Here is a 15,977-nt window from a genome sequence, read left to right as displayed (position 1 = left end):
TCTTCACGATGTACTTAACAAATTAGAAACGGAAATTTATTACGATGATATTACTGTATAAACCTGGCGATTGTTTTTTAAAGATACAACTAGTTTACAATTACTTGGGTTACAGATAGGCAGTAGTCGGGACAAAATACGTGTTATATTTTATTCAAAATTTTACTAAATTAAATATGTTATCAAAACATTCCAGTGCATTTTGATCTTGCTTTTATCGCATTTTTTCAAGTGGTTGCTGTAAAATTTTGAAATGTATAATAACTTTTTCAATATGACGTGTTCTTTTACCATTAGCCATAGCAACGTATCAGCAGATTAGCATCCATATATTAGATGCTATTTATAAAATTAAAAGAACTGTGTTTTTTTTTAGTCGTAAAAGAAAATAAAAACCAATTTAATTAAAAATTCTAAAAAATTAAGTTTACTCTAATATTTAATAACAAACAAGAATCTATTTTAGTATATGTACACATTAATTCATTATTTACATATTTACAATATAGGTACAGATTGATTACACTCCTTAGATACATAGGTTTATCGAACTCCTTGCTTGGAGTAATCACCGTTACATTACTAGTAATAGACTTATAAACTACAATAATTATACATATGTATTTCCACTACAAAATAAAAATATCGCTCACATGTCATGATACTTTTTTTAACAAACTGACAAAACTATGATGGAGTAAGAAAATAATACGACGAGGTTGCAATCCATGTTCGGTATTTTTGCTCCAATTTAGATTATTACACTTTCTTTCAGCAACTAATCCCCAAAAGAAAACCTGCTTCAATTACGTGCTTTTATTTTGTTAACTGTTTTTTCACTGTGTATCAATTTTCACGAAGAAACAAAATTTCATAGTTGCTATACTTACCGCTTCTTCAGTATTTGGTCACAGTAAATTTTCCACGTCCTCTCTGACACAAACTTTGACAGTTTGTCAAAACAGTATATTTTGGAGAAATCGTTGTGAAATGCATGCAAAATTCTGTGAACAAATTTAAACCAGAAGTCATTTAGATACTCCAAGAGAACTGTGTATAAGAAGTTAAAAGGTATCATGGCACTTCACATTTCAAAATTTTTAAATATTTTGTACTCGAAGCGCCGAACAGATGCAAATACAAAAACGCGTTTTGAATGCGTGAACAACGAATCTAGCATTGCCATTTGTTGGACGAAACTCATCTTGACATCTTAATAGTATCACGTGGGTTTTAGCACGGGTTGTTCATGCTTCGATCTTTAACAAGAATGTTGCATCCGTTGAGCGATTCTGACAAAAATTTTTGTTACATATATGTACAAAGTACGAGACACACGCAGACGAAATAAATTACACATTGAAACAACCTTGCAAACTATAAAATTATTATTAAACTATTAGAACTAAAATTAATTGTGCGATGGAAAACTATATCAATCAAAGTGCCTTCTGATTGAAATGTGTTATTAATATGTTAAATGGTGTTACCTGTGAACGGTTTGGCCATACTCTGACTAAGATGGTTTTCTATCGCCCATACTGTTTTCTGTGCGGCGATTTCGAAATGTATGACAATATATAGTTACTACGATGACAAGATGAAGTTCTTGCTGATGATGCAGGAATGTCGCCTAAATTCTCTGGTTTGGAATTCGTTTAGCGTATGTTTTATTGCAATTTTAAATATTTTGTGATATTGTGAAATATTAAAGTTTTAAGTTGCCTTAAAACGCTCTTATGTTGATATTTTCCAGATCAGTTAGCGGTAATAAACCCATTTCTTAAAACTTGAGGTTAGAAACGTGAAGAAAAGCCTGCAATGCAAAATGTTATACATAAAAATAAGTACTTTGTTCGGAAAATTTACCTCTTTTAAATTAGTTGATATTAAATATTCTTTAAAAAGTTTTCCACAATCCCTTTTGAAGTGTGGAAGTTTTTTTAAAAACATTCTTCCAAAAGTTCTTGACGAATGACAAAAGTTTTGGTTCCAATTTTTTTTAAACTATGGAAACATCTGTACTGAAATATTAAACCTAATTTACAAAGTTAATTTCAAAATATTTTCACTTACCTTAGTTTACGTGTTTAGTTTGTAATTTTCAATTTGGATAGTAAGCCGTACGCCAGTTTTTGCTGCAGCTCTTTTTCTATTGTTGTGAAGGCCTCATGTAAAAATTTGTACTGAAATTTCATTATTAGATAACGCCAAATATATGATATATGATGACTCACCTAAAGTTAAAGTTGAAGCTTAGCTGAGCTTGACCGAAAATATAGTTGAAAAATTTTGGTAAAAAAAGTGACTGATCAAGTTTGCATTAATGTGGTCGTCAACTAATTAAAATTTGGAACACTATCAAAAAGGTTTATCGAAAGTTCAAAATTTGTGTCATTAGAAGAAAATAAATTTGGTGAAAGTTAAAAATCGGAAAATCATACTTCAGAACAAGTTATGAAGAAAATATTTATAACAGAAGTCGCCATTTCAAATTATTTAGCTTGTGTCTATTTTTTCCATAGAGGTGAAAATTGTGTGAATCTCAAAAATAAGTTTAAATATAAGAATAGATAAATAAATTAATTAATAAACACAGTGCAAATTTTGACAACATCTGAAGACAAATTAAATATAAAGGTATGTATACAAATGTGTCCATCATAAAATAGTGGTTTTCTTTTGATTTACGTCTTTCGTCAATTGTGTTCCACTAATTGTCACACCTATTTCCTACTTTTATTAAATGGTGCGCTATGTCTCTCAAAGTATTTTGCTTTGTGTCAAAACAGTTTCTTTTTTATGGCAAAACAATTTCGTTGGATTGATGAAAACTGTTTTTTACTCTTAAGGAAATTAAAATTCGGAGGAAAATCCTCAACAAGGAATAAGCTTATTTTCCATAGACAGAGTTATCAAATACTTTCACTAGTCCTTTTTTTACTGATGAATTTGGAACATGATACATTCTAGAAGATCGTACGGAAAATGACCAAGTAAATGTAGCGCAAACAAAGTTAAAGCTCAGCTGAGAGGCCGTAATTACTCGATTGCGAGTCACTTGCAAGAAGGTAATATTAGGGGTTCACGGACATATTTTAATGAACAATGTAAGATTTCAAAGAACTGAAAACATTCAACAATTGATACGAACCCATGGAAATTTTCCTGTATTTCTACCTCCATATAGGCCTTTCCTTAACACAGTTGCACAAGACTTGGTCGAAGTGTGGAAATGATGTGCGCAGCCCCCTTTGAAATCTACAGATCAAACCCAGTTGGGGAACTATTTAATCAATGGAAAGTGATTATTAAAAGAAATCAGCCTAGAAACGAAGACGGGTTATATATATCCAATATCCAAATCCACAATGCTTCTGAGGCAATAACCCAAGAAGATTGCCAAAATTATGTGCGACATATGGAGACTATTGTGGGGATTGCCCGAACAGAAATGAAATTTTGAATTAAAATAATTTGTTATACAGGTATTTCATGATTATAGATAGAGACATACTTATTTATTAAAATATATTCTATATAAATAATGTAGAAACAAATTTTAATTTTAATCAAACTAGGTAAAAATTGGTCCAAGGTATTAGACAGAACATTTCTCGCTTCTGAAGTACACTCCAATAAATTTAGTTTTTTAATGAATTCTGTTTTTTTATCATAAATCCTGTAACTAAAGTTATAATATCTCTCAAGCGTTAAGGGAACATTGTTTTTTTATAATAAAGTTTTGCAATATTGTCATTCAGATTGTGCAAGGACGCTCATATCAATTTGAATAGGTATCAGTGGCAGCTGGTGACCTTTTGGAATGGGGGGACAGAATTTGATTGTGAGTTAAATATGAAGATAAAAAACAGGTTGTTATTGCCAATTAATAGACGAAATTGTGTGACGGAAATAAATAAAACCATACATTCAATAAAAGTAAAAATGGATTTGTTCACATACCTTTTTGCTTTCGGTCAAAATTTTACGTTGATGGCATCTAAAAGTTTATTTTGAACAGTTTTAGACGTTCCTTTAAAAGCTGTTGCTTCTTTCAAATGATCTGATAAAGGAGAGTCCAGTTCAGTCGTAAAATCAGTCAGGCCTCGAAATATACCTGGATTTTGTGGTTGTCTACTTTCGTCATGTCCAGGTAAAGCAAGTTCAAACACTCGACAAAATTTTATGCACATTATCAATCGGCGTAATATATGGCGATTGTTGTCTACCCTTGCGTTATGTGTCCGAATGTTATTAATATAGGCGGTCTTTAGTCGTTTCCGAATGTCTGTATTACCGACAAGGTTATCCAAGAATATTTATCATATCTGTTTTACGTCTATCTTGCGCAGCAGGAAAATTAAAATCCGCGATTGTACTCCTGTGGACCACTGTCAGAAAGGGACTGCGGTCCCATAGGACGTGTGGTTTCCATGGCAACGGTGTAAACAGTGGCGTAACAATCAAACTATGGGCCTGTGTTCTACAACACTGTGAGGCCCCTAATGAACAGCGAAATAATAATTATTTAAAAATACGAGTATAATGAGTAAAGTTTGAGTATATTGCAATTAGGGCTTACGTTTTATTAAAATCATTCTACCTGAAACACTGAATTAAAAAAAAAACAAAATACAATAACTACCTAACTACATATAATTAAAATATATAAAGAGAGTTTCAAAATAATTTTCATCTAATTAGCTTTGAAATCGCTTTAACTCCTGTCTTTCCCTTCATGAAAATCTGCAGCCATGGGCGACTAGATGAAAATCATTTTGAAACACGTTGTATTAGAAATGAAAATGCCCATTTTGTTATCTCAAAATTGTTTTTTTCTTTCTTTCCAATGGGCACAAGTTGATACGAGATTTGAGACATCTAATCTACTGGCAATTTGATTTTCTATTGAGATAACAGCCAGTGAAGATAATCTGCATTGGCCGATTGTGTTTCTTAAAAAAATTTAGTCATTTTTAATTTCGAAAAAGATCTTTCCGCTGAAACCACCGAAAGTGGTATTGTAAGAAAAATGAACTTACTAGGTACTCATTCTGTAATAATTTCGCGATCCAGTGTTTTTTCTACTGAAAAAATTAGTTGTAACATACATCATATATATTTGATTATTCCAAAAAGCACTACAAACACAAAATTAAAATGGTTTTGAAAATACGAAAGTTTTCATAAAACGCAACTGAAACTGAATGTTATTTACGTCTTACACCATAAAGTTTCACTGAAGATCTGAGGACAAAATGTAAGTATTTTGTTGTCCTGAATCATAAATTAGTCATACTTATGTCGGCTGAAGATTGGTAATTTACTAAATGGGGTGTTAGATTTGCCACAATGGGATTGCGACAGTGCGACAGTGCATTTCTGGCCGCTGGTGCCGGTCGCTAAAACCCGAGTTTATTAAGTCTATGATATTGAGATTCCGCCAGAGGTTCAGCCCTTTGCAGCAAAAAATCGTAAATAGGAATGAACGATGGATCCTAGGATCACCGCACATTTTCGAATTTTTTATTTTGGGATGTAATTTGCGCAATAATATAAAAAATCCAATAAAACGAAAATGTTCGTGTGACCGGACTAGGCCCCTTGAAGAAGCGGGCCCGGGTTCCGCCGAACACATGGAACACCGGTAGTTACACCACTGGGTGTAAATAAAACGTTTAAATTATCCATGTGTGCCCGGCTTTTATCAGCAATAATAACATATCATATATCTTTAGATGTAAGTGGATCTAAGTTTTGATCCATTTTATACAAGTGGAGCGAGATACAAAAATTAGGATAATTTCCGGATATTTTTTTAAATATTGAAAATTGCTATCTTGTAATGTCCAGTGTATTTGTAGACGTTGTAATTTTGGAGTGGGCACGTGCACCAGCTGACACTGATAGAAATAGCAAATTCCAAATAACAACAGTATTGCATTCTCAAATTTACGGAATTATAGAATGAATCGTCCCTGATTTGAATAACAAAATAATAATAAAAAAAATGTGGTCGGCGTGGATGGTAATAGAATAAAGTTTGGCCCGGCGCGAAAAAGTTTTGGATCGCGGTTGAACTAAGCATTCAACAGAATTTTGGTCACTTTTCGAGTTCAACCTTCATTATTCATTTTAATAATGGAAAGGTTTCTGCTCCACATTTTACTAGGAATTCGGCAATTTTTTTGTGACCTCTCGAGGAAGCTGCGTAAAGCGGTGTCCATCCACCTTTATTAGCGCGATTGATTTCGGCTCCGCATTTCACCAGGCATTCGACAACTTTTGCGTGACCTTGAGAGGAAGCTGCGTATAGCGGTGTCGCACCACCGTTACCAGCGCGATTGATTTCGGCTCCACATTTCACCAGGAATTCGACAATTTTTTCGTGACCTTGAGAGGAAGTTGCGTAAAGCGGTGTCTGACCATAATAATTATCAGCGTGATTGATTTCGGCTCCGCATTTCACCAGGCATTCGACAACTTTTTCGTGACCTTGAAAGGAAGCTGCGTAGAGCGGTGTTTCACCATATAGACCAGCGCGATTGATTTCGGCTCCGCATGTCACCAGGCATTCAACAACTTTTTCGTGACCTTGAAAGGAAGCTGCGTAGAGCGGTGTCTCGCTATTTATATTAGCGCTATTGATTTCGGCTCCACATTTCACCAGAAATTCGACAATTTTTTCGTGACCTTGAGAGGAAGTTGCGTAAAGCGGTGTGCGTCCATCTTTATTAGCGCGATTGATTTTAGCTCCGCATTTCATCAGGCATTTGACAACTTTTTCGTGACCTTGAGAGGAACCTGCGTAGAGTGGTGTTTCACCATATCGATCAGCGCGATTGATTTTGGCTCCACATTTCACCAGGAATTTGACAATATTTTCGTGACCTTGAGAGGAAGCTGCGTAAAGCGGTGTCCGTCCATATTTATTAGCGCGATTGATTTTAGCTCCGCATTTGACTAAGTACTCTACAACTGTTACGTGCCCCTCTCGAGAAGCTATTATAAGAGGCGTACTACGATCGAGTTTAACACAAAAATTTGCTTCTTCAATAAAATTACTCGAAGATGAAAATAATTGTTTGTTAACAACTGTTTTAAACGCTTCTGCGTATCCGTGCAAAGCGGAAAAAAATAAAATATTAATTTTGTCTGTTCGACTATACGAATCTATCAATCGTGATTTCCGTGTTTGTAATAATTCCAGTTCCGCTCCCAAACTTTCACTTTCTCGTGCACATGCCGAGGGTGTGATTTTATGTAAAATATCTTGTTCTAATATTTCACAATTAGCTAACAAAAACAATAACGCTTTAAAATATTCTTCCGTTTCTAATAAACTACTCATAACCTCCCTATTTGCCTCAATAACATAACCGCTAGATTCGGTTTGTACCGATAAACGGCCAAGTCTTCGTCCCCAAGAACAAATGAGATGTAAGGCACTTCTTCCACATTTATCTTTACGTTTTATTATTTCGACGTCAAAGTTCTTCACTTCATCAAAATTTCTGTACAAAATCGCGACGTGAACCGGTGAATTTTTGCCAGTTAACATGTCGAAGAAGAAACGTACATTATTATACTTTTTATCAAAAAATATGTCCCTGCGTGCCATTGCAAAATTTTTAGAAAAATATAAAGCAACAAAATATTCGGCAAAGGAAGCATGTGCAAATTGCGGAATGCCGTTTTGTACTCCAGTCACGATACCGACAGTCGTGAAATCTTCAGAAACAGAATCTATATCTTGCGAACAATCTATCTTTAATTGTTTCAAAACATCTTGAGGAAATATTACTCCAAGTGCCAACTTTTCATACTGTTTTAATTTCTCTTCCTTTTTTTTCCTTACATCTTCTTCCCAAAAAACATGATTTACGGGCACTTTATCTCCATAGAAAAATTTAAATTTTCCTTCAATGAAGTAACGATACATGTCAGTCAGGAGAAATTTATTGTTTAATGACTCTATATATTTTTCTTTATTTTTAAGTAATACGTCTGTAAGCATAAAAATTTGAAGAGGGATTCCCAATATATCGATATGTTTTGTAAATGCAAACGTGGATTTAATTTTGTCGATGGTGGGTTTCATATCTGCAGACGCAATTAAACTGTTAAGACGTTTCTTAATATAATCTTCTTGCTCGACTTCGCTGAGCTGATTGATACTAACTGACATAGTGTCAAGTTTTTCTTCAAGAGAAGACCTCAAATGTTGCCTTGCAGTAACCCACTGAGTGAAACCTTTCTGCGATAACATTAGAATGAGATCTAAAGTCCCATTTAAATACCGAGTAAATAATTCATCAATAGCGTCCCATACAAAAACCACAGAGCGTTGCTTTAAACACAGCGTCAAGTATTGTCGATCTAGCCCAGCCAGGTGTCGATATTTTTCGTTTAAAATGAATGTTTCGAATAGTTTTAAATCTGCTGATATTTCATATTTTCTTGAATTTTTAAAGAAAGACATAACATCTTGAGCGCTCAAAATCACGGTCCAATATCGCACACAACAGTTGTTTTTTAAACTCTTCGTTAACTCGGTTTTGCCCATTCCTGGGTCAGCTGTTATTAGATTTATGTTGTTGATGAATTCGGAAGACCAAATTTCGTTTTCGTTTTTGGAACGACTAGCCAATTTATAATTTCGCAGTTCATTAACAGATCCTTTGCTTCCAATCCATTCTAAATTTCGATCATCGAGAAATTTAAAATAGTGTACAGTTTTGGATGCTGGTGCTTTAGAACATATTTTCTGAAAATCAGAATCACTACATTTTTTTTCACTCCTTATAAAAATTGGATTATCAAAAATTTTGGGGTCTCCTTTACTTAAAAAACCCTCCACGTCTGTTAGAGCATGCTTCTTAGATATTTTCAGTTTCTGAGAATTACCTTCGCAATTTAAAAGGATAACAGTATTTCGATCAACATGTTCTAAATATTTAATGTCTATAATATTGGCCGACAAATATCTATCGACATAAAGATTCGGAAAAAGTTCCTTTTGTCCACCTATCTGACATGGGCCATTTGACATTTCTAAAAGTTTGTTCACATTAACATGGTTTAAAATTTTGTCATTTTTTTCTAAAGCGGTCACCAAATTACGTGGTTCTTTGCCTTGTATAGAAATGGTGAATTTTCGCAATACTTTTTCATACAATTCGACTTCTGGTTCCAAGTTGAACAAGTTTTGAAACACAGAGTGTTCTGTCATCCATTTTTCATATTTTCCCTCGCCAAGTATAATATATTTTGCATCTGGACAGAGTTTAATAGCTTTTTCCATATTTTTGTGTTCCTTTACAATAAGCGGACATTTCTCCATCAGCCATAGCAACTGTGTCAACAAATTTGCATCCAGATTTTCGACACTACTTATATAATCACAAGAAAGGGAATAAAGTAATCGAACTTTGTTTAGTTCTTTGAGGTCAATGTTTTGGTCCAAGTCTCCCCACAAATTTTTAACTGCGTTGCTACCTCTCTTTTCCAACAACGTAATGTCGAACACACAAATAGCCTCTCGAAGTATTTTCATTTCGTCTGTGACTGAACCAAAAACAAACGGTTCGATCTGAGAAGAAAGCAAACGAAGTGCGATGACACGTTGCATTATTCTTTTGCTTAGCTTTTCTTTTTTTCCATCTCGCATACTCCATTCTGATATGACTTCGACGTACTTCTTGAAAGTTTCTTCGTTAGAGCAAAACATCTCAGTAAATTTATTCATTGTTAATTTTGTAAGGGCTTCAAAACGTTCTTGGTTTGTGTAAAGACGAAAACACTCGAAGAATTTTTGGTACTGCTGAATTTTTTCAGGATTTTGTTTAGTCCATTCATCCTCTACGATTTGAAATGTATGATAATAATTTATATTTTCCGAGATTCTTAAAACGTCGAAATCGTCTTTCGAAACAGTCCTTTTAATGGCTTTCAGGTAAAATTCTTCTCCCTCGAGTTTAATTTTTTTTTCTTCTGAAGTTGTAAATGTATTTGTGGTGAATAATATAAATTCTTGCACTTCGCCTTGAACCTCTTGAGCAGATTTGAAATATTTGATTAAACTAAAGTCTCCCTTTTCAGCTGTTAGCTGCTTTATAATTAATTGTCTTTTTTCGTTACTGTGTTTTAATTGCAGTGCTTTTGTTTTTATTTCCCCATCTGTCTTAATTTCAATAACTAGGTCATCAAAATCACCAAAATTTTTATCGTTCGAAGAAATGCGAAAGTCATTTATTTTACTGTCGTTTACTAATTGTAGTGCGACGTTAGCGGTAACTAAATCTTCGTATTTTTTGCCCTTGTCGGTGGTTCCTCCTCGTTTTTCGAAAGTCTGAAACAGAATCAACAACGTGAATAAATCGAGAACAACTGCAATTCTTTTTAAGATATAGACCTACGAATTTTTTTTTTCTAATGCAGTCTGTCAGCTTGTATGTGCATGTGAATATTGATGATTAACAAAAAATACTCATAAAAATTTAACAAAATGGTGACACAGCTCCAGAATTGCAGTAAACCATATAAAACTGTCATGAAATGTTGTTAAGAACATGAGGTAAAAAACTCAACAGTACCTCAACAGGTTAGAATTGGAAATAATGCGGCTTATAAGTCTAGGACAAGAAATCAGAATTTGTCCCTTACGTCCTATTCGACAGCAGGAATTAATATAAACTAATTCCACATTAATATTAATTCTGGAGACTGACTTTGAATTTGGTTTTATGATTAAATTAAAGAATTCTGGCACTTACAAAGCTTGTACTGTATTGATTTTTAATTTTCTGAAACCGAGAAGATCATAGGGAAATGTAATTGCCCGTTATAATCTCGCCTGTTTGCTGTCCTCGGCCACGCCTCGACTACCAAACTGCAGACTTGCGTATAATACGCAAAATTTTAAAATGGCAAAACTGATTTTCAAAGTAATATATATATAGCAGCTGCCATCGTCTTAACCAATCAACACATTCGTTACACGTGGTCATGTCAAAATTGACAACTGTAAACTGTGGTACTAGCATTTTTTGCCAATAATTCAGAATTGCCAATGCAAAAATTTGCTTCAAACATTAACTATTAAATGGAATAAATTCAAATACATATTATCGATTCATCAAAACGTCCAAATGCATAGTTTATTTCATTTTGCTTCATTAAATAGTTGGTATGTTCAAACTGTAATATACATGTCGCACAAATTTAAAAACCAAAGTAAATATATATTTTGGTAAACAAACTCACCTGTTTCGAAAAATCTTTGTTTACTTTTCCATCCTTTTCTTTACGAATCCGCTCTTTTTGACGGGTATTTTCTTGGGTACTTTCTTTAATTTGCTGGTTATTCCGAAATGCAAATGCTCGTTTGTTTGAAGTATCTTCTGTTTGTTTTCGATCTGTCGGCTAACAAAATATTTGATTAATTATATTTATTTATTTGTTTATTTATTTAGTTATTTATTTAATTATTTATTTACTTATTTATTTATTTATTTAATTATTTATTTATTTATTTAATTATTTATTTATTTATTTATTAATAAATACACATATTAAACAATTTTTGCGAAGACAATCTAAATTAATATATCCTAAATTGTTAATGACAGAGCGCTTTGGGTCTATAAAGACAGCAGCGGTCTAATATTTGTGGAATGTTTTTTTTACGTGGTAATCACTGTAAAGTAAAAAAACATAGAAGGTACTAATCACAGTGTAACACAAAAAAAGAATTTTCCACCTTCTTAAAACTAGTTGTTTTGAAAAATGAAAGCATGGGTAGATGTAGTGTAATACTAAAAATAAAAGTACTGTATTCTCAAATTTTCGGGAAAATGAATTGGGTCATTTTAAATATTGATTTACAAATCGATAAAATAACGAAACAGTTACTCACGTATGCCGCGTGTATTAGCAAAGGCAACTGAAAATCATTTATGTATAAGCATTCTTAACTTAAGACAACACGCGGTAACACTTGTTGAGATTGTATACGTGAGAGTGAAACAGAGAAACTGCAAACAACGCCGATGGTCGTCCAGACTTTTTTATTGCTTCGACTTCCGCTTATTATATAAAACATTCGAATATTATTTTCATTTTTGATGGTGTAATTCACAATTACATTACGCCTATATTTCAAACGAGTTTTTACTTTACAAAATTTTGTGTATCAAATTGGGTTAGTGCAATGTAATACTAATAATAACAGTGTTGTACCTCCAAATTTTCAGGAAAATGGAGTGAACTATTCATAATTTTCTCAATAAAACAATTTGACTCATTTATTAACTTTTTTGAGCCACCTGTTTAAGCAAATGTAAAAAATATGGATGGAATGATAAATCACAAGTACAGACTCATCATATTTTGTACAGTTTAGATATGACCCCAAGAGTACGAAAAAATAAAATATTAAGTAGTTTGATGTAAATAAATTTCGAAACGGATTACTTTTTCTTGGAAAATAAGACCCAGATAAGAACCAATAAACAAGGATTACACTTAAGATAGTGTCGCTATTTTATGATAAATTTTCATTAAAAGTACGAATAAACACATCAATTTTATCTTATCTTGATACGGTCTTACAACATTCATTTGCTTTTTAATCTCCATGATGGATTTGTAAGCTTTATCTGCAGACAAAAATTCCGATAAATCTTTTCTAGAGCAAAAGTTTGTAATTATTTTGCGAATTTTATTTTTACTTTCTGAGCGCAAGCAAAGAAAGTATTGTGATCGAGTCTATTGGGGGACGACCGGCTATTTTTATGTATTCTGGACATTTCATGACCCATAGAGTATGAAAAATTAGGTCTCCTGGATGAGTCTGTGTACGCTCTGTTCAAATTTTTCTTAGACAGATAATTTCCAAAACTACTGGACCCTTTGTATTTTATATGTACCTATGCTAAGAAGATCTTATAGATGGCAAAACGCTAACCAAAATTTGCCCAATCTCCCTATCAATGTCATGGCATTTTAAAAAAGTTTTTTTATAAACTTTATAAAATAGCGTACTCTTGTATTTGTTTAATTGAATACAAATTCAAAAAGTTACTTCGACAAGACTTCCCTTGCCCCCGATTTTTTTTAAAATTGTAATAAATCTATATTTATAAACATTTGTTCACTGCTAGCCCAAAGTTACAATACCTTTTTTGAGGAACATTCATTCTCTTCAGATTGCGAAGTATTCATTTTTTCTAAATGCTTTCTTAGTTTTCTCTGTTCTTTTTTCCGTTTTAAATTTTCTTCTATTTTTCTAATTTCTTCTTCTTCGGAACTCAAGTCCATGATGAGGTTGATTGTGTTTGCTGAAAAAAAAATCAAAATTATAACTACCAATTAAAAATCCACCTCTCGTTGTCAGAACACTGATACTAGTGTATGTATCAGCTTTCGACAATACAACTAAAGGCTGGAAACTATTATATTAGCGCATTATTTTTCTAGAGGGGGAAATAATGTTGTTTCGGACAAAAATTCACTATTACAACTGTTAAAATTCGTAAAGTGAGAGAATAGTGTTATCTTTAAACCAAACTTTTATGACTATCTACTATTAAATTCAAATTAGCTATTTATTTTTGACTTTTTTCTGCCTATTTTGTTCCAAAATCTGAATTTTCCAGGGGTTCCATTAAAACAAATAAAAGTAGGCGGTCTTGTGTGTTAAACTGAAAGCGATAAAAAAAATGAAAAATATTGTAATCAAGTCGCCATGTTTAGCTATACATCCACACCAAATTTCCAAAAAAACGCTTTTCAAATAATAAAATTATTCAATCGTTCCGAGACTTCATACTAACCCCGTATAGAACTGAAAGAGAACCAGACGTTGCGTAGTAGGAGGTACATTGTTACACGAGTGAGAAAATTGGTCATTGACCATTTCTCACGAATATAACACTATACTTTTTCCTAAAACTTGCCTAAAGCACATATTTAGCCCTTTGTAGATCTAACTCCACAATTTTATCGCCTATTTTGGCTTTTTTTTAGTCTAAAATTCGCTCTTTATTTATAAGAAGTACCATTAGATTAGATTAAATTTGGAGATTTACCAGAGGTAGAAATGCAAGTTTTAGGCCTAAAGTGTTATACATATTGATAGAAGCAATGCAGGTTATAATAAATTCGTTAATGATTATTATGTACAATAAAAAGTACGCGTACGTGGTAAATTCCGACTGTAATTTCAACTTACCCGTCAGGAAGTTCACTTATTTTTTAAACTTATAATCACAAAAAACTTTTATAAAATATGTTTAAGAGTAGATTATTACTTTATTACTGTAAACTTTTAAATCACCCGTATTACAACAATCAGCAATATTTTTAACGGTATTCCTTATATATCTACTATATTCTAAAGGTGGGGTTAGCATATCTGATAAGTTGGTGTGATCAAGAGAAAGACCTTCAAGATATGGAAACTCCAAAACCTGATAAACGGCTAATTTAATATACCGGTGTGAAAACAGCAACGATTTATCAGCAACGATTTTACTTCGAACCGTGATTTCATGCAGGCGGCACACACATAGAAATATATTTCAAAAATATCGTTACTAAAAACTTGAGTTTCTCAGTGCTGTCGTGGGTCTGAAGTCTAGTCGATCGGCAAATCCGTCATGCGAGTTTTATTTAGTACTCCGACTACAGAGTCCTTTCTCTATCCTAGTACCAACGTTGAAAGAAAGCGAAGGTTTTTCCCAAAAAAGTAAGAGCAATCTGTTATTTTGTTTTACTTAGCTAGATCGTAAGTCGTATTTTTTTCTTGAGTTTTCATATCCGTTATATACATTTTTTTTATTTACAGATAGTAATTGCATCTATATAGTTTTGCCCATATCCATAACATGAAAAACTGTCGGGAAAAAAAATCGAGGAATTAGGCATACAATTCTTAAAAACTTTGAGTCGTTTGTAAATAATTGTTTCGTAGTTATTTGCTTAAACTGTTATTAACTTTAACATTGTTCGTTTATTAACTGCGATATTATATTTTTTATTGATATTTTCTAAATAAATATTTTGTGGTTTGTTGTTGTACTTTTTGTTTTTAATTCTTTTTTAATTTAAATCTCCCACACTGAATTTCATCGTGGCACAAACACTGATAAGCGAATTACAGACGTGCCGTCAATGATATAAGCCCATATATAATTATATTAAGGAACTATATTTTATACTAAAGGATACACAGCTGATACACATAGTTTCATAGTATCACAACCAGTAGTAACGATATTTTTGAAATATATTTCTATGTGTGTGCCGCCTGCATGAAATTGCCTATCGAACTAAAATCGTTGCTGTCTTGCTGAGGAGGAATACGGCATCACGAGCATAAATAACGCAGATTTGTAACCCGAATCCGGCGCATCTGGTCCGGGATGATTCCTCCATATAGACACTGTAGACGCGTCGTCTGGGTCGACTAGGTACCGGATCCAGTCACTTAGATCCCTTGAATACTTCTCCGGGCCGCTACTAACCCAATGGTACCTTTTAGGGTCCGAGTCGCTCGAATGAGATGACTGGACCCTATCGTCCCAACTAGAATCGTCCTTTTAAATACCTTGAATGGCACTTTGGACCCTACGAAAGGTTAGACTTTTGTTCCCGAAGTGTGCTTGTGCCACCCCAACCCTGTGCCGTCTCTACTACCCCGTCTTTCGGCTTAAAAAGGCGGGACCTCTGCCCCCGCCGCTGCCGGTTAATTAACACGCCCATTGCGCACCTGTTAGGTAATAGCAAGTGTTTCCCTGATCCCGCGTTTTTCCCCAAGTGATGGATGGACTCAAAATATGAAGTTTGTAGGAAGATACTCCAAGCTTTAAAAGACGGAGAAGGAAAACTGCTGCAATGACTGATGTTGCTCGGCCGTGTGATTTTATTTGCTCTTCATCTACATTTTTATTAGAAAATCATTTATTGTACAT

At 33.3% G+C, this 15,977-nt stretch overlaps 1 protein-coding gene across 1 annotated transcript in view; it reads right to left on the bottom strand.

Annotated features, from left to right (window-relative positions):
* Positions 1 to 399: 399 nt before the first annotated feature.
* Positions 400 to 15,977, bottom strand: part of LOC135125687 (uncharacterized) — a 75,499-nt gene continuing 59,921 nt past the window's right edge. Inside the window, exon 9 of the mRNA XM_064051337.1 lies at positions 400 to 1,816. The gene's annotated coding sequence lies outside the window, so the exon portion shown is untranslated. The remainder of the gene's footprint in view (positions 1,817 to 15,977) is intronic.

This window comes from Zophobas morio, unplaced genomic scaffold (assembly GCF_036711695.1).
Source record: "Zophobas morio isolate AGI-343-1 ecotype UQ-CSIRO unplaced genomic scaffold, CSIRO_AGI_Zmor_V1 ptg000009l, whole genome shotgun sequence".
Lineage (NCBI taxonomy): Eukaryota > Metazoa > Arthropoda > Insecta > Coleoptera > Tenebrionidae > Zophobas > Zophobas morio.
The sequence above is the reverse complement of the archived record's forward strand: the minus strand, read 5'-3'. Positions and strand labels throughout refer to the sequence as shown.